This window comes from Camelus bactrianus, chromosome 9 (genome assembly GCF_048773025.1).
Source record: "Camelus bactrianus isolate YW-2024 breed Bactrian camel chromosome 9, ASM4877302v1, whole genome shotgun sequence".
In the NCBI taxonomy this organism is placed as follows: domain Eukaryota; kingdom Metazoa; phylum Chordata; class Mammalia; order Artiodactyla; family Camelidae; genus Camelus; species Camelus bactrianus.
In genome coordinates, this window is record NC_133547.1 from 29386221 (window position 1) to 29400920 (window position 14700).

The 14700-nt window shown below is 51.4% G+C and overlaps 1 protein-coding gene across 1 annotated transcript in view; it reads left to right on the forward strand.

The window, feature by feature from the left end:
* The window catches only part of SLC44A3 (solute carrier family 44 member 3), a 62082-nt gene that overhangs the window by 37760 nt on the left and 9622 nt on the right, over window positions 1-14700 (forward strand).

A 14700-nucleotide genomic window follows, 5' to 3' on the forward strand; every position in this document is an offset into this window, starting at 1 on the left:
CAGAAATAAAAAGGGGAGGAGGCTTTAGAAACCCTTACACAATGCATGTATATAAGCTGAGAGTTAGTTTTCAGTATCTTCTCTGAGAACTGTAATTTTCCTGAAATAGGAAAAGAATTGCTTCCCTAATATTTTTTCAATCTTTTACCAGCCCTTCCCTTTCAAGCTATAAATATTCCTTTAAAAATCAGAAAAATTATATACTTTGTTTGAATTTCAAATTTTTTTCTTCTGAGTCTATCAAGTTGAATGAACTTTAAACGTATGTTTTGTTTTTCTGTACTTAATTTGGGAAATTTTAATAACCCTTAGTCAAGTTTACACAAAGCAGTGTTTTTGTAAGTCAGCAGGACATTTTACAATTTAAATGTTCACAGAAATCTCACTTAGAAAAGCACTTCTTATAGTTGCCCGTCTTCCTAATAAATGTACCAGTAGAAGTAAAGGGAGTAATTATAGCATGGATGTTTAATATCTTGGAAGTGCTATTAAGAATACCTTTCATTGTTCTGGGAAGGCCATCATGCTCTTGTAGTAAAGCCCTGTTATTAAGGCCCTTCTTGAGAATCTTGGAACACATTTTAGAGTGTATTTACTTTTCGCTTGGATTGCTTCAAGCCAGCACGCATAAAACAGTAAGATAGCATAGAGAATGGTGGTCATGTAGCAGGTCAGGCCAGACCCTAGAGTGTCTTGTCACAGTGTCATATGCCAGCCTCTCTCTCCTAGAACTGTGTGTACATATCCAGACACCAACTTATTTCACAAAGATTTTGAGATGCATTACAAAAACACACTATGATAAACTACGCATACATGAAGATCAAGCTTAGAAACATAACAGACCAGAAAGACAAAGCAGTGGGACCACTGATATACAAATATGTTGGCCACATGGTCCCATGGGGCCCTAAAGTTGAGTTGCCATCCCTTCACTGTATGACATAAGTTCAGATTCTTTCCGTGTCCCTCCTTCCCTGCCTCCTGGAAGCGAGGGGCTCCCTGTGGATGCTGCAGGGACCACCATCGCAGGAGGGGAGAGAAATGGGTGAGGAGGAGGAGGGCAGGTAGGCCTGGGCCTGTATCGCCGCTGCCACCACCAGCCTGCCGCCCGAGAAGCTCCGCTTTCCCTGGTTTGGGAGTGGGGTGCCCCTGAAGGGTTCGTTTGAAGACAGGACCCTGCTGCCCAAACACATTTGAAAGCCACTGTCATTTGAAAAACACATTTGAAACACTGTACCGTGTTCGTGTTGGTTTTCTCTGCCCTGCTGTCCTAAGGGACATATTTTCTGCATTCTGACATTTCAGCACCTTGTATTAACCCAGTACCTTTTCTTTGAGAAGTTCAAAATGTTCCCAAGATCGTAAGTAGTGTTAGTCTTAACCACACTAAAATTACCATTATAAAGGGGAGGAATCCTCACAGCAGACGTACACGGGCAATGAGTGGCCCTGAATCACAGAAAGGCTCAGCCAGCCCTGAGGGTCCAGCTCACCGTGAATCGGGGTTGCAGACAGGGGTGGGTCCCTTGAATTCTGGTCGTGCAGCCAGAGCGCGCGGCCTTGGCTACACCAGCTGTCAGAGCAACTGGAACTTGAGGTGGTTCCCGGAGGAGTAGGCGGTGCCTGCTGATGTGGGCGCTGCTGGGAAGCCCACGGGTTAGGAAATTGAGAAAGAGGAGGACAAAGAATGGAGAAGAAAGTGAAGGAAGTGATGTGAATATTGATGGGCAGGGAAAGGTCGCCTGGAGTCTAGACCAACCACTGGAACAGAGGGAAATAAAGATTTGTGAGAATAAAGACAATTCTTGTGCAATGACGGTCGGAGCTGTTGTCCACCTCACTTGGCAGTGGGCAAAGGAAAGCGAGCCTAGGGTGAAAGAAGGAATTTAGATTAGCCTCTTGAAAAATTTCCTGGCACTGGAATGAGTTGCCAGGAAAAGATTTTCTCTGGAAATCAGATTTAAAGGAGTTGAGGCTTATTTTTTTATTTTCCTAGTTTTGTGCAGAAGGAGCTGGGAAATGCTGAACGAGAATGAGATGCATTTGTCACCATCAGACCCCATGTGTTCCTCTTTACTTAACATCAGGGAGCTGGTTGTGTTTCACCATTGCTGCTTAAAAGCCTACTCTGTCTTCACTAGTCCTGGGAGGGAGGCTGGTGGCAGTTGCCCCATTTTGTGGACCCCCAGCTTCAGGCTGAGCAGTAATTCACTTGCAGGGGGCGGGGAGCGGGGAGTGAAACCCCACATCTCATCATTTCTCACTACTTTTCTCCCTGCATCATAAATACCAATTGTGTGTTTAGCTGAAAATATTACGTGTGCACACATCGTACATTTATTTATCCAACAACTGTTTATTTTTGCTGTATTGGAACCATTTGAACCAGGTGTAATGGGGGAGAGGACTGTGGTGATCAGAGTCAGTATAAAGCAAAGCCAGGCCTTCCAGGAGCTGACAGGCTAATCTGGGGAGTGGGGACAGTGTGAGGCATTTGCATGAGACCTTGATACGACGGAATGTGCTGGAATGAGGACTGTGAAGTTCAGGACAGGGGAGTCTTGGTAGTCGGGGAGGCTCTTGGATTTGATGACCAGGAGAGCTTTCGTAGAAGAGGCTGGATTTGTCAGGCCTGAGCACTGAGCACCCACCGGGGGTCACCCGCCCACAGCTGTGGGCTCTTGGCACTCACTGTGTTGCTAGTTGGGTGCTGAGCACTTGCCCTGTGTGGGAGCAGTTGTGAGTTTCACCGCAGCCCCTTGAGATGGCTGTCCCCAATCTATAGATGAGGAAACCGAGGCTTAGAGAGGGCGCATAGTTAGTGGCAGGACTGGGATTTGAATCCATATCTATTTTGCCTCTAGGACCCAAGCCTTGAACCCCTGTGCATTTGAAACAGCCAGAGAAGAAGTCAGAACTGTCTGGGGGGGGGGGTCTCTTCAGCACCTGTCCAAGCCAGGCTCTAGAAACATCAGGTACTGGCAGTTGAGTGGGGCTGGTCACAGGCAGATTTTTGCAGAGGAGGACAAGAAAGGTGTGGGGACAGCGAAGAGAGTGAAGACTGGCTCGTGCAATTATAAATCCAGAAGAGGCTAGCCAGGGTGGTTGGAGCCCACCTCCTCCCCTCAGGAGGGTCTGTGTCAAAGCTTCTGGGGGGCTGCCTGGCTGTTCTCGGAGATTTTCAGGGAGGGGCTCCTGCAGCCTCCCTCTCCCTCCCCGCCCGCACTGTCCAGGAGCCTGACTGCGACGTTCCCGTGTGGGGCTCTGCAGGCTGACCCGTGGGCGGGGGTGGCCTGTTCCTCATTGTTCCCTTATGGTCCACACACGGCTCCTCATGGAGCTGTGTCCCTAAGTGCGTGTGTCTTGTCCATGGAGGGCACAGATATCTGTCCCAGCACCGATGGGGACTCTAGATCAGTGTTCCCCTAGGTTTGAAACCCTCTAGGGGCCACAGGACTCTTCCTGTGGTTCCAAACTGTTTGAACATTCGAGAATGTTCTTTCTTCAGTTCTTATGGCAAATGACAGAATTTTATGGATTTTCATTTTCTCATACAACTAACGGCTTTTTACCAATCAATTAAGTGCTTCATGCGTTACTAAAGCTTACTGAAATGTGTCATTCATGAACCAAATGGGTGCTTTACTTAATTTCCTGAGGACTCAAATTCATAATTCTGTTAAGCTGTCTGGCTGCCAAGGTGACCCTACAAAACTTGTGACCGCGCCCGGGCAGTGCTGGGATTTTGCAGACGGGGGAGAGAACGCTTTGCTCCGGGTGTACCAGCAGAGTCCCCTTGGATTGGCTGTCTTCTTCAACTGCAGTTATTCTTGTCTTATTTACTGTTTTTCTTCTGTTGATTATTTGGGTCTTGTTTAATGCATTATATTTTTACCATGTTGAGCGTTGCGTTCCTTTTCAATCCTTTGTTCTTCCAGCAGAAGTGGGAATGGATGTAGGAAGTGAGCCATGGGCTGAGGTCAAACAATTGCAAGAATGATGATTTCCACTCCATCTCCTGGGAGGGGCTCTTAGGTGAAGGCCACCCCAGTTGGGTATAGCAGCAGTTGGCTTGTGTCTTCTTTGTGGAACTTGGACGAGTCCCTCCACCTTACGGAGCTTCTGCAGAAAGACAGGGTCAGCTTAAATGACAACCCCATCCTTTGCGGGCATGCTGAACCTCGCTGTGGTGCCGGCCAAGAGCTGGGGTGTGCGGGTACCATGTGGCCGCACTGCAGCCATTCCATGTGGGACATGGGACAGGATGGAAGACATGTGACGTGCATGGTTTCCCGTTGTGTTCCACGTGGCAGGATCATTTTTCCCACATTGTACCTCTTGTCCATGGTGAGGACTTACCCTGGGATCACAAAGGTCAGTGATGTTTTATGTTGCCCTGATCTCGAGCCTCCAAATCCTGTTGAGTGGACTGAGAGTGTGCGAGGACCTCCATATGCCTCCCCCGAGCCGTTGTCCCAACACTGCTGCTCTGTAGTGACAGCAGTAAATCAGTGCCATAGCTGGTGTTGAGATGCTGGTAAGATGCCAGTCACCTCAGTCGTTCTCAGCAGTGGAGAGTAACGTCCAGTAGCTTTCCCCTCCCATTTTGGCTGTGGGCCAGTATGCGGGGTCACTGGGTGCCTGGGGAGCCTCTGCTGCATCTCCTGGTTGTGACTTGAGGAGAGGACAGGGTGCCTCAGATCCGCCCTGTGCAGCCCGTCAGGTTGCCAGCCCACTTCAGTGTGGCAGCCCTCTGGATATGAGACACCAAGAAAAGCGTAGATTATCACCTCTTGGCATTTGGTTGGCAATGCCCATGGCTTCCTGTATGTAACAAATACACTGATTAGAAAGGCCCAGGTGATCTTGTCGAGTCCAGTGCAGAGAGAAGCTTGCTGCTACTTGGGAAACATACACATCTCTCCCCTCCCGACTTCATAACCCCCCCGCCCCCACCCACACTGCCTGCCAGTGCCTTCGGGGAGCATAATGTTGGTCTCTGTCTTCTGAGCCTTTGTGGCAGATGTGACTTTGTAGTATCTCCAAGCCTTCGCTCCCTGCCTCCACTTTCCTAGCAGTTAGCTCGATTTCAGTGATTCTCTTCCTCGCAGTCCATCAGGAGCAAAGGCACTTGGCGACCCTTCCGTGTCCAATTTTGGTTCATCCTCAGCCAGCTGGCGGATCTCCAGGGCCTCCTCTTCTCCTCTCCCCAGGGCAACATGTGCAGTGCAGAAAAGAAAAGTAATGAATATCATGCAATTTCTCTGACTCGATTATGAGAATGATGTAAGGTTCTTAAGAGGACACAGTTCTTGAGGTGGCTGACATCGCCTCATCCCAGAGCATCCAGACAGCTGTTCTTTCCATGACAGCAGCAGTTCTGAATCCTGACACCCCTACTGACTGGTTTGAAGCTATTCTGGGGCAGCCAGCTGATGGGAAGAGCCCTGGAGAGAGGCCTCTGTGTGTGCGTGTTGTAGAAAGAAGCTCACATGTGTGTCAATATGATAGTCTGCATTAAGGGCCATTTATAGATGATGGTATTCCTCTCGGCACAGCTGTTTCATGGCAGATGCTACTGTCCTGACTTTAGATAGAAAGGAATTGAGACACCTATTCGTCAGAGGCCCCAGACTGTCTGGGAGAAAGCTGACTGTATCCTTATGTTTCCTGGTGCGTGGCTCAGAGCCTGCTGGGCTTAGGGCCTTGGCTTTGTGTGGCTTCCTGCGGAGCAGCCTCTCCGGAGCCTGGCTCCCACCTGCTGTGGGCGTGTTGCAAGGCTCAGGGCTCAGGAGGGTGAGGCCCAAAGCCCTCGTCCCCAAGTGGGCCTCAGTGGCCTCTCCTACTTTTGGAAAAGGCCCAGCGAGCAGCTGCCATCTGTTCCTTCCTGACTTGAAATTCTTCAACCATCTTGGAGAAGTAATTAATGTTTGTTGAATGACTGATTGCCTCACTATAGGGAAGGGAGGGTGAGTTATGCAATGGGCCCTCAGCTAATCAGAAAATTCTCTTGGGAGGCAAGAGAGGGTTAGGCTCCCTCCAAGGTGTACAGCTCCCGAAGACAAGAATGCCACCCCTTACCGGGCACTCCCGAGTACCACGCACTGTGCTAAGTGCTCTGTGTGTGTCACCTCCCTGCATCCTCACAAGTAGTCCATGAGGAACGTACGATTAGTACCGTTGATCTTTTTTCCATAGGTGATGACACTCAGATTCCAAGAAGTTAAGGAGCAACCTGCTCCAGGTTAGCTGGAGGAAAGTAACAGCTGAGTGTGGAGGTTTGGGGGCCTTGAAAGTCATCTCCTCTTCCTTGTCCAAGTTCTGAACAATGGTGAGACCCAAGAGTTGGAGATAAAGATTAAAAGCATCACCTTGAATACCTAATCAGCAGGTTGGAAAGTGCATTGTAGGAACAGCTTAGTAATGTTTCACCCTTAAGACAGACAGACCAACTTGCCCTCCCCAGGCCCCGCCGACCCCGTGGACCTGCCCCTGGGCTCTCCCTTGCAAACTCGGCAGAGAAGGTGTGTGCTCGGTGGCAGGCAGATCCCAAGGGAAGTGATGGGGAGCTGAGCCAGCCTGCGCTCTGCACCTCCCTCCAAACTCACCCAGGACCTCAAGTCAGACCCCGCCTCTGGAACGAAGGAGAGGAATCAGGAAGGAAGGAAGTCCCTGGCCGTGGAAATGCAAACATGAGGTGGCCCCCACCAGGGTCATTTAAACCCGGGTCTTCGCTCGTCCACTAGGGAACCCCTTCTACAGGGAGGAACTCAGACCCCAAAACTTGAGCGATCAGGGGATACCCTCCCCTCGTTCCAGTAGAATGTGGGGTCCGAGTGTGTCAAACAGGGTCACGCGGTGGGCAGGGCTCTTTCTGGTTCTGCTCTTCCCTACCTTGTTCCTTCTCTCCCCGCACCCTCCCGAGCTTCACTGACACACTAGGAACAGACAAGCACGTCACATCACACAGTGTGTTGATGTGAGCTGGCCCGGCTCACCTCGTAAGCAGAACTCTAAATGGATTTCCCCCATACCTTGGACAACGTGGAAGTCAGGCCCTGGCTCACAGGACAGAAGGGTGGGACCTCACCTCTTACTGATGGTACCAAGCCCCCAGTTTCCTTCTCCAAGCATCGTCTCTTCTCATTACACCTCAGCCCCCCCCTTCTTCTGGAGATATTTGTCCACTTCCTCTGAGAGCTCCTTGTTGCTCCCCCTCTCCCCTCCCCATTTCCCAGCCGTGCGGTAGAGCGGCGCGAGGGCAGACAGGGCTGGGTCTGGCTCATAGCTCCTCCGCTTACTGTGTGGCGTTGGCCAGGTCACTTCACCTCTCTTACTTAGCCTTGGGTACCCCATATATAAAGCAAAATTCACACCTACCTCATAGGCAGCTGAGAGGGTTGGTTAAACTAATACCTGGGGTCTGGCTCTTAGCACCTGCCCCGTGAATGTTAGTTTCTTTTGTGAGGAAAACAAGAGGCTTAGTTATTTTAATTTATTCGTTCATTCACCAAACATTGGAAGGCCACCACGTGCCAGACAAATTGGGTGTAACAATGCCTGTCTCCAGGGTTATTGTAAATAATTAAGGAGATAATGTTTGCAAGGCTCTTGGGTTGGTGCCTGGCACGGAGAGGGCCGAGCGGAGAAGACGGAAGCGCGCTGCGGTCCCGCCCGCGCGCAGGGAGCGCGGGGAGCGGCGGGGGGCCTGCGCGGTGAGGCTGCGGCAGCGCCGGGCTCGCTTCTCCAGGCGCGCCTCTCTCTTCCCCGCCACCCGCAGCCAGTGCCGCTGCGCTCATGACTCGGGGGAGCTGACTTGTTAAGAGCGGCCCTTCTGGTCCTTGCAGTACGGAATGATGCCCAAGTTTCCCCTCGAGAAGGGTGATGGTGAGGGAAGGCCGGTACTCAAATCCAAACCCACGGCCAGGAGACGGAAGATGACTCCGGCCCGAGGTTCAGGACACACGGCCCGCACGGCACATCCGTTGGGCCCCCCTCTTCTGCGTCTAGTACTCATTGTCTCCCTCTTCACCCCGTTTTCAGCAGTCAGGGGTGATTGTGTCACTGCCGAGGGAGGTTTCCAACAACTGGTTCAAAAGGTCATCTGACCCAAGGCCTCACCATTTGCTTATCCATAAGTCTCCTTTCACAAGTCTGAGCTCCATGTAGGACACGAAGCAAACCCTTAATGTACTTCGTCCCTTCCTGTCATGACATGCTCTTGGCACGCTGCAAATACGCTGAGGGAGATCTCCTGTGCTTTTTAACTTTGATCTGTGAAAACTACCTTTGGAGTCAGCAAAATCCAGTCTCCCCATAAATAAGGAAGCAGGTGACCCATAAAAACCCTGTGCTCCGATGAACAGTGTTCAAGGCGGGGCCAGGGCAGCTGCCCATCGCCTCCTCCTGTGTTCTTCTCACCCGCAGGCTAGTGTGCGCCGTGGGTGCCATGCTTCCCCGGCCACTGAGGCTGGGCCATCCTTCCTGATGGCAGCCAGGGTGGGGCCCGGGGTGGGGTGGTTCAAATGGAAGATGGAACTTTCATAATCCAAGTTCTCAACATTACCTTAAGTGTTTAAGAAATGTAAAGATTATGGATTAGCTTTGACATTTCCCAAATTCATTTAGTGTGGGAAATGAAATTAAACTGTTAAGTAGCTCCTACCCCAAATCTAATCTTCATGATGGAGAGCAGGTTTCCTCATGTCACTTCTCTTTACCTGCATCTGCTTCTGGAGCAGAGTCATTGTCCAAGGCTCAGACGGCCCACCCCTGAAGCCCACGCCCTCCTCTCCTGCCTTCCACACCCTCCCCTCCTGCCTTCCACACCCTCCCCTCCTGCCTTCCACGCCCTTCTAAGCAAGGCACTGACCAAGTCCATCCCTTAGCTGTCGCTCCCCAGTTGTCTTTGTCTTAGACACAAGGCTTGTTGGGAGCAGGAAGCACCTGTTGGCCAGGGACTAGAAAATGCATTCAAAAAAAGGTTAATAAAAAAGGAAGGCGGTGTGAGTCACAGGGGTCGAGGGAATAAAAGCTGCTGCCGATTCCATGTTCTGCTACGAGCTAGAGTCTGACGGCACTCTGGGCTGCCACTCCGAGCCTCGCCTTGGACCAGCTTCCACATGGTTGTGAATCTCAGCCACAGACTCAGATGTACAAGAAATGCCGTACTGTGTCTCTCAACCTAATTTCTGACTGTGAGCTCCCGTTCCACTGGGCTGGCAGGAAACCTGTTGTTCTCGGGCTGACCCCCGGGGGTTATCCGCGGTGTCAGAGAGCCCCAGGCACTAGTACACACAGGCAGCCCTTGAGACATCCATCTTCCCATCTTCACGGCTCCTTCGGGCTCTGCTTGGGAAGCAGGTGTCTTTGGGAAAGCCGGCTATGGCCCTGTCTACCTGGATGTGCTAGTGGTGGAACCCACCCTCCCACTTTGTCTGGGACTGCTCTGGGTTTAGCACAGAAAGCCCCCTGTGTCTGGAACCCCCTAGATCCTGGCAAACCCAGAGCAGACCCTTTAGAGTCCTGACGCTTCTCCTTGCTCTGCTCAAAAAAGCAGACCTGGACCCCTGGTCAGGACCCAGAGATCTCCCCCCAGTGCAGGGGGTCTCACTTTCTAATCTGGAGGTGGAGGGGGACCTGCACGCCCGCCTGCTGCTCCCAGACACTCAGGTCTTACTGGGAATCCCCTTCCTTCACCATCTCCACTGGTAGTAAGGGCTGGAGGAGCTTAAAATTTTGGAAGTCGAAAGCTAGTACAAAATGCAGACGAGGTATCTTCTTGCATCCACCCCTCCACCAGCTCCTGACCCTCCCCTGGAGGAGTGAGCTCAGCACCTGAGTCCTGCAGGAATGAGGAGAGCGGAGGGGAAAGGAAGGAGGAAATGCACACAGGGTGAAAAACAGAAGTCTGGAGAGCAAAGTAAAGCATCACACGTGTATGCGGGACAGCTGGACCGTCCTCCCATTTTGAGTCTTATCTCTGCAGACAAGGTCTGTGAAAAATAGGAGAGGAAGTGACTAAGAGAATTTTGGTTCAATTAACTTTCTTATCTAGGCCAGACTAGAAAGTTCCTAAAAGTTTTGGCAAATGGATCCAGTCTTTGAAGTTCTTCAAGTGGTTTCATCTTCCCCCTCCTTTGCCTTTTACAGAAGGCCTCAGTGGGCACAGGGGTGGGGCAGGGAGAGGCATTTGCTAGACTTGCCTTCATCCAGGGCGTGAGACAGCTGAGGCCAAATGACTTCACCAGCATGCAGCTCGGGGAGGGTGAGAAGGGCCCTCTGGGCCTGTTGGTCATGCCTGTGTCTTGCCTCCATCAAGGCAGCAACAAAGAAGCTTAGCGAGGTCCAAGAACACAGTCCTGTTGACCTGGCTCAGTGCCCTGTCCCCAGCCCTGAGCTGAGCGGAGGCACACCTTCCATCCATGTCTGTGGATGGAAGGATGACGGACTAGGAGAGCCCTCGCTTTCCCAGCACCGGCCCTGGCTCGCGCTGCCTTCACACATCTGCTGGAGCATCTGCTAAGAGTAGCAGGGAGGCAGTAAAGAAAAAGGAAATACAGGCTCGAAAGAGCTGCCCTTTCCTGTTGGAGCTGCCCTAACAGCACCCAGGACTGACTGCAAGAGAAACTGCTTTCTCAGCAGGAGTGCTCGTGGACGAAGGAAGCCAAAATGGAAGTCTTTGAAGCTTCAGAAAGAAGAAATCTGTTGTCACAGTCAATGTCTTTAAGCAGATGCATTTTTCTTATAAGTTTTCACTGCCCGCTGAGTCAAGCCAAGCCATGGACAGAGTAGCAGTTACTCCAGGCAGCCAGGAACCTGTCAGCCGGCTCCCAGGCTCTCTGTCAGCCTAACAGGTCAACTTTTGCTTCGCCAGCCTCACCCCCATCAACAGCGAGGGACAGAGGGACAGACACCTGACTTAAAAATTATTCCCCCCAGATGTGCAATACGTGAAATGTGTAAACCTTCCCACCTCTACTTTCCATCTCCCTCTCACCACTTCCTCGGTCCTGAGCTTCAAGCCAGAGGTGTTTGACCTTCTCTGAACTAAAGAACCAATCTTCTCAGGTCTGTACATAACATAGCCATTTACTGAGTTTTACAGCACACCAGGCACCACAGTAAACATTTTACACACAGTCTAAGTTGTATTAGGCAGGTGTCACCCTCACTGTGTGAACAAGGAAGCTGAGGCCCAGAGGCTGAAGAGCTGATCCAGGATGCTTGCTACTGTGTGCTGATCCGTGTGATCCCAAGTCTGTAGCTTTAGTGGCTTCATTGTGCTGCCTGGACTTCCTTGTCGAGGGTGTGGGTAAGGAGAAGAGGAAACCAATGGTCTTCACTAACTGGGGATAACCCATCCATTTAGTCGTCTTTCTAATAAAGCCTGAAGTCAAAAACCAGTATGAGGGGGAGGGTATAGCTCAAGTGGTAGAGTGCATGTTTAGCATGCACGAGGTCCTGGGTTCAATCCCCGGTACCTCTGTTAAAAAAAAAAAAGTAAATAAACCCAATTACCTTCCTCCCCGCCCTCCCCCCCAGAAGCAGTATGAGCATTTGCCATTTCAAGGGGCTACAACTTTACTTTTGCCCTACGGAAGTCCAGTCCTCCCTTCCGCCTTGTTCCTTCCCTCCACGATCGTGCACGGTTCGGATGAGAGTGAGGCACGGGAGGGCCCTCCGGAAAGGGCCTGTTAGATGAAAGCAGCAGTCCTGTGCAGCCCTGTCCCCTGGCTGCCTCTTCACTGAGCACCTTGTCCTGGTGGGTCTTCACTGTGGAGGGCAGAGCTCTGCTCGCACATCAGTGACGGCCGAGTCCAGTGAGAGGCAGTGGCCTCGAGACAGGCTGGGACCTGGGGCCTTTCGCTGCAGTGCTTGGCACCTGGACTGATGTCTCCTCGGGCAACAGAAAACAAAGGAGCTATAAGGGACTGAAGATAACCACCTGCAGGTGCAGCGGGGCCAAGTTAGGAACAAGAAGTTACAGAAAGACCAAAACCCACCTCCCATTTCTGAGGTGTCGGGAGCTAAAGCAGGCTCTGGGAGTGATCCCTGCCCACAGCGCCACCGAGGGGTGGGCAGGCCACCCCAGCCACCGCTCCGGCCCGCCCCCCCCCCCCCCCCGTCCCCACCCCATGTGAGGGACCAGCTCGCCCCTCCCCGGCTCAGGGGGCGAGTGAGGCACCTGGCACTTCTTTCCGCTCCCTCCCTCTGTGCTGCAGCGCGAGTCCCGGTAAAGCCTTGCCTGAGTTTCTCCCCTGGTCTCTTGTCCATTTCTATTGATCAGGAGACCGAGAACCCTGGTCAGTAAGAGCCTAACTTGGCTTTTTCTGGATTTTTGGAGGAGGGGACGTGGCTGTGAATATCCGATTCATGTCCCGTCTTCGTCACCTCCGCCTGGTCACGTAGCCTGCTGAGATTTCCTTTTCCTCATCAGTAAAGTGAGAGGGTTTTCCTAGGTGGCCTCTGGGGCAGCCTTTTAATCCTATAACGTTCTGCTGAAGGAACAAACGTACCAGTGGGTTGAATTTGGGTTTGTACAAAGAAATAATACTTGGAGGTTTGCCAAAAGCATCTTCCTCTAGTCATTCAGTGAGCCTCACGGAGAGGGCGTCTTGGTCAAGGGACCACCCTGGCCCTGCAGGACAGTGTGCAGGGCAGCTGGCACAGAGCAGGAGGGGAGGCGGCAGGCATGGGGGCTGTGCTGTGTGCACCCGACTGAGTCGCTAAGACCATCGTCACCGAAGAGGCTGTGAGTGTTCTAAGTCCTGACAGTCAGAACGGTAGTGACACCCACTAAACTCAGGAGGCAGGAGAAAGCTTTAGAGGACTCGTGTTTCACCACCCGTCCTGCCAAAACTTAACACACGGTGTTAAAAAAAAATAAACACTTTTCATAATAAATTTAGAAAGACTGTTTTAGAAACCTAAGTCTTGTGTGTAGGTGCAGTGGTCTGACATTCAAATATTCCTGCCGTTTCAGTTTCGTTTCATTGTCTTTTGTTGAAGTCAAATTCACATTCGTGCTCTTTTTCAAACAGCACTTTTAATTTTCATTTTTGTAGCTGATGCCTGTCTGCCCATCTTTCCTCCCTTCTGTGTCTCTTCGCAGAGAACGTTGGGGTGAGGTCCACGTGGTGTTGGCAATGGTTATTTCTGAGCAGTGGGATCGGAGTGACTTTCCCGCTTTCTTTGTGTTGCTGGATTTCCTTTAACGATGAGCATGAAAATGATAAAGCCATTATTCAAAAAAAAAATAAGCAAAAGGTACATACATTTTAAAAGAGGCAACAGGACAGCACCGCCGAGCGCCTGGCTTCATAGGCAGCGGAGGCCTCCGCCGGCGAGCCCTGCCTCCAGCGCTGGACGGGCCTGGCGGCTTCCTCACTCACCGTCTTGCCGGACTGTTGCGGCCGGTGAGCGGTAAACTCTTGAACGGACACACCCGGTAAAGGTGAGGTCTGGACACTGTTTACGGCCCACCTCCCTCAGCGTGTGTTTGTGATCAAAACCAGGCTGAAATGAAACTAGCTTGTGATGGTTCCTGCAAGTTTTGTAAGAAAAGACCCCTGGGTGTATGGGCATGGGTGTAGGCTCCGATTTCACTGGATTTCTTCCGGTTCTGAGGGAAGTATGAACACCAGGGTTCTTTATTCATCATCTGGTTTCTCAGGTTTGTTTTCATAGATCTCGCTTTAGTTTGACTTAATAAATATCAGAACTTTGTTAGGAAGGCATTCCAGAAATAAAGCTGGCTATTCACAGCATGGTTTTTGGCCAGTGCCTTTCCTCCTATACGGAGGGAAACTCTGTTTACCTTTTTGAAGAGTCAACAGAAGCTCGGGTTCACAGTTCCGCCACCAAAAGAAGGGCCCGCTTCAGTTTAGCAGGAGGGCAAATGACTGCCCTTCGCTGGGGAAGGACACGGCTGGACTGGGCGGGCTTCTGTCTTGAGTGAAGGAGCAAAAATGTTCTTTCTGTGTAAAAGCTGCAATTAACACTCTTGGACAACTCTCAAAGTAAATTAAAGAGGTAATGCAACTTTCTATGTTACCTAAAAGTACACTTAAATCTCTTCCATTTCGCTTCAAAAATCAGAATTGTGCGTAAAATGGGGATAGTAGTACCCGTGGTGCCTATCTCACCGCGTGGCAGTGAGAAGCAGCTGAGATGAAGTAAGGTAACAGGGAGGGGGCTGAGCCCACCGGGAAGCGCTTAGCACACGTGCAGCGCCTTCAGCCAGACCCCTGCCTGGGGCTGGTGTGAAACACCGTCACAGCAGATTGAGGCACTGCCAAGCGACGTTACCTCGTGGCGGCCATTCAGCCAGTCTTTGGAGGCAGCAGGATTGGAACCCAGCCTCTTTCTGCTGACTGATCCTGCCACATCCTTGGCTCCTTTTAATGACACAGCTCCCGAGAGCACCACTTTATTATTTTGAACCTTCTGGAAGAAAGAGCACAAAGTACAGCTCAAAGTAAATGTTTTCCTGTAGATGGGCCAGTCCGCCTCTTGTAAGTGATGCAATGTTGGTCGCACGCGTGTGACGGGGGTGTGCGATCTCACCTCTCTGTGCTCCGCTCTCCGCAGCCACCTCATCGTGCACTCGTGGTGGTGACGAGGATGCAGTGCATGCAGGGGAATACAGAGTCGGGCCTGGCACACGGTATGCATTCCATGAGTGCCTGCCAGTAT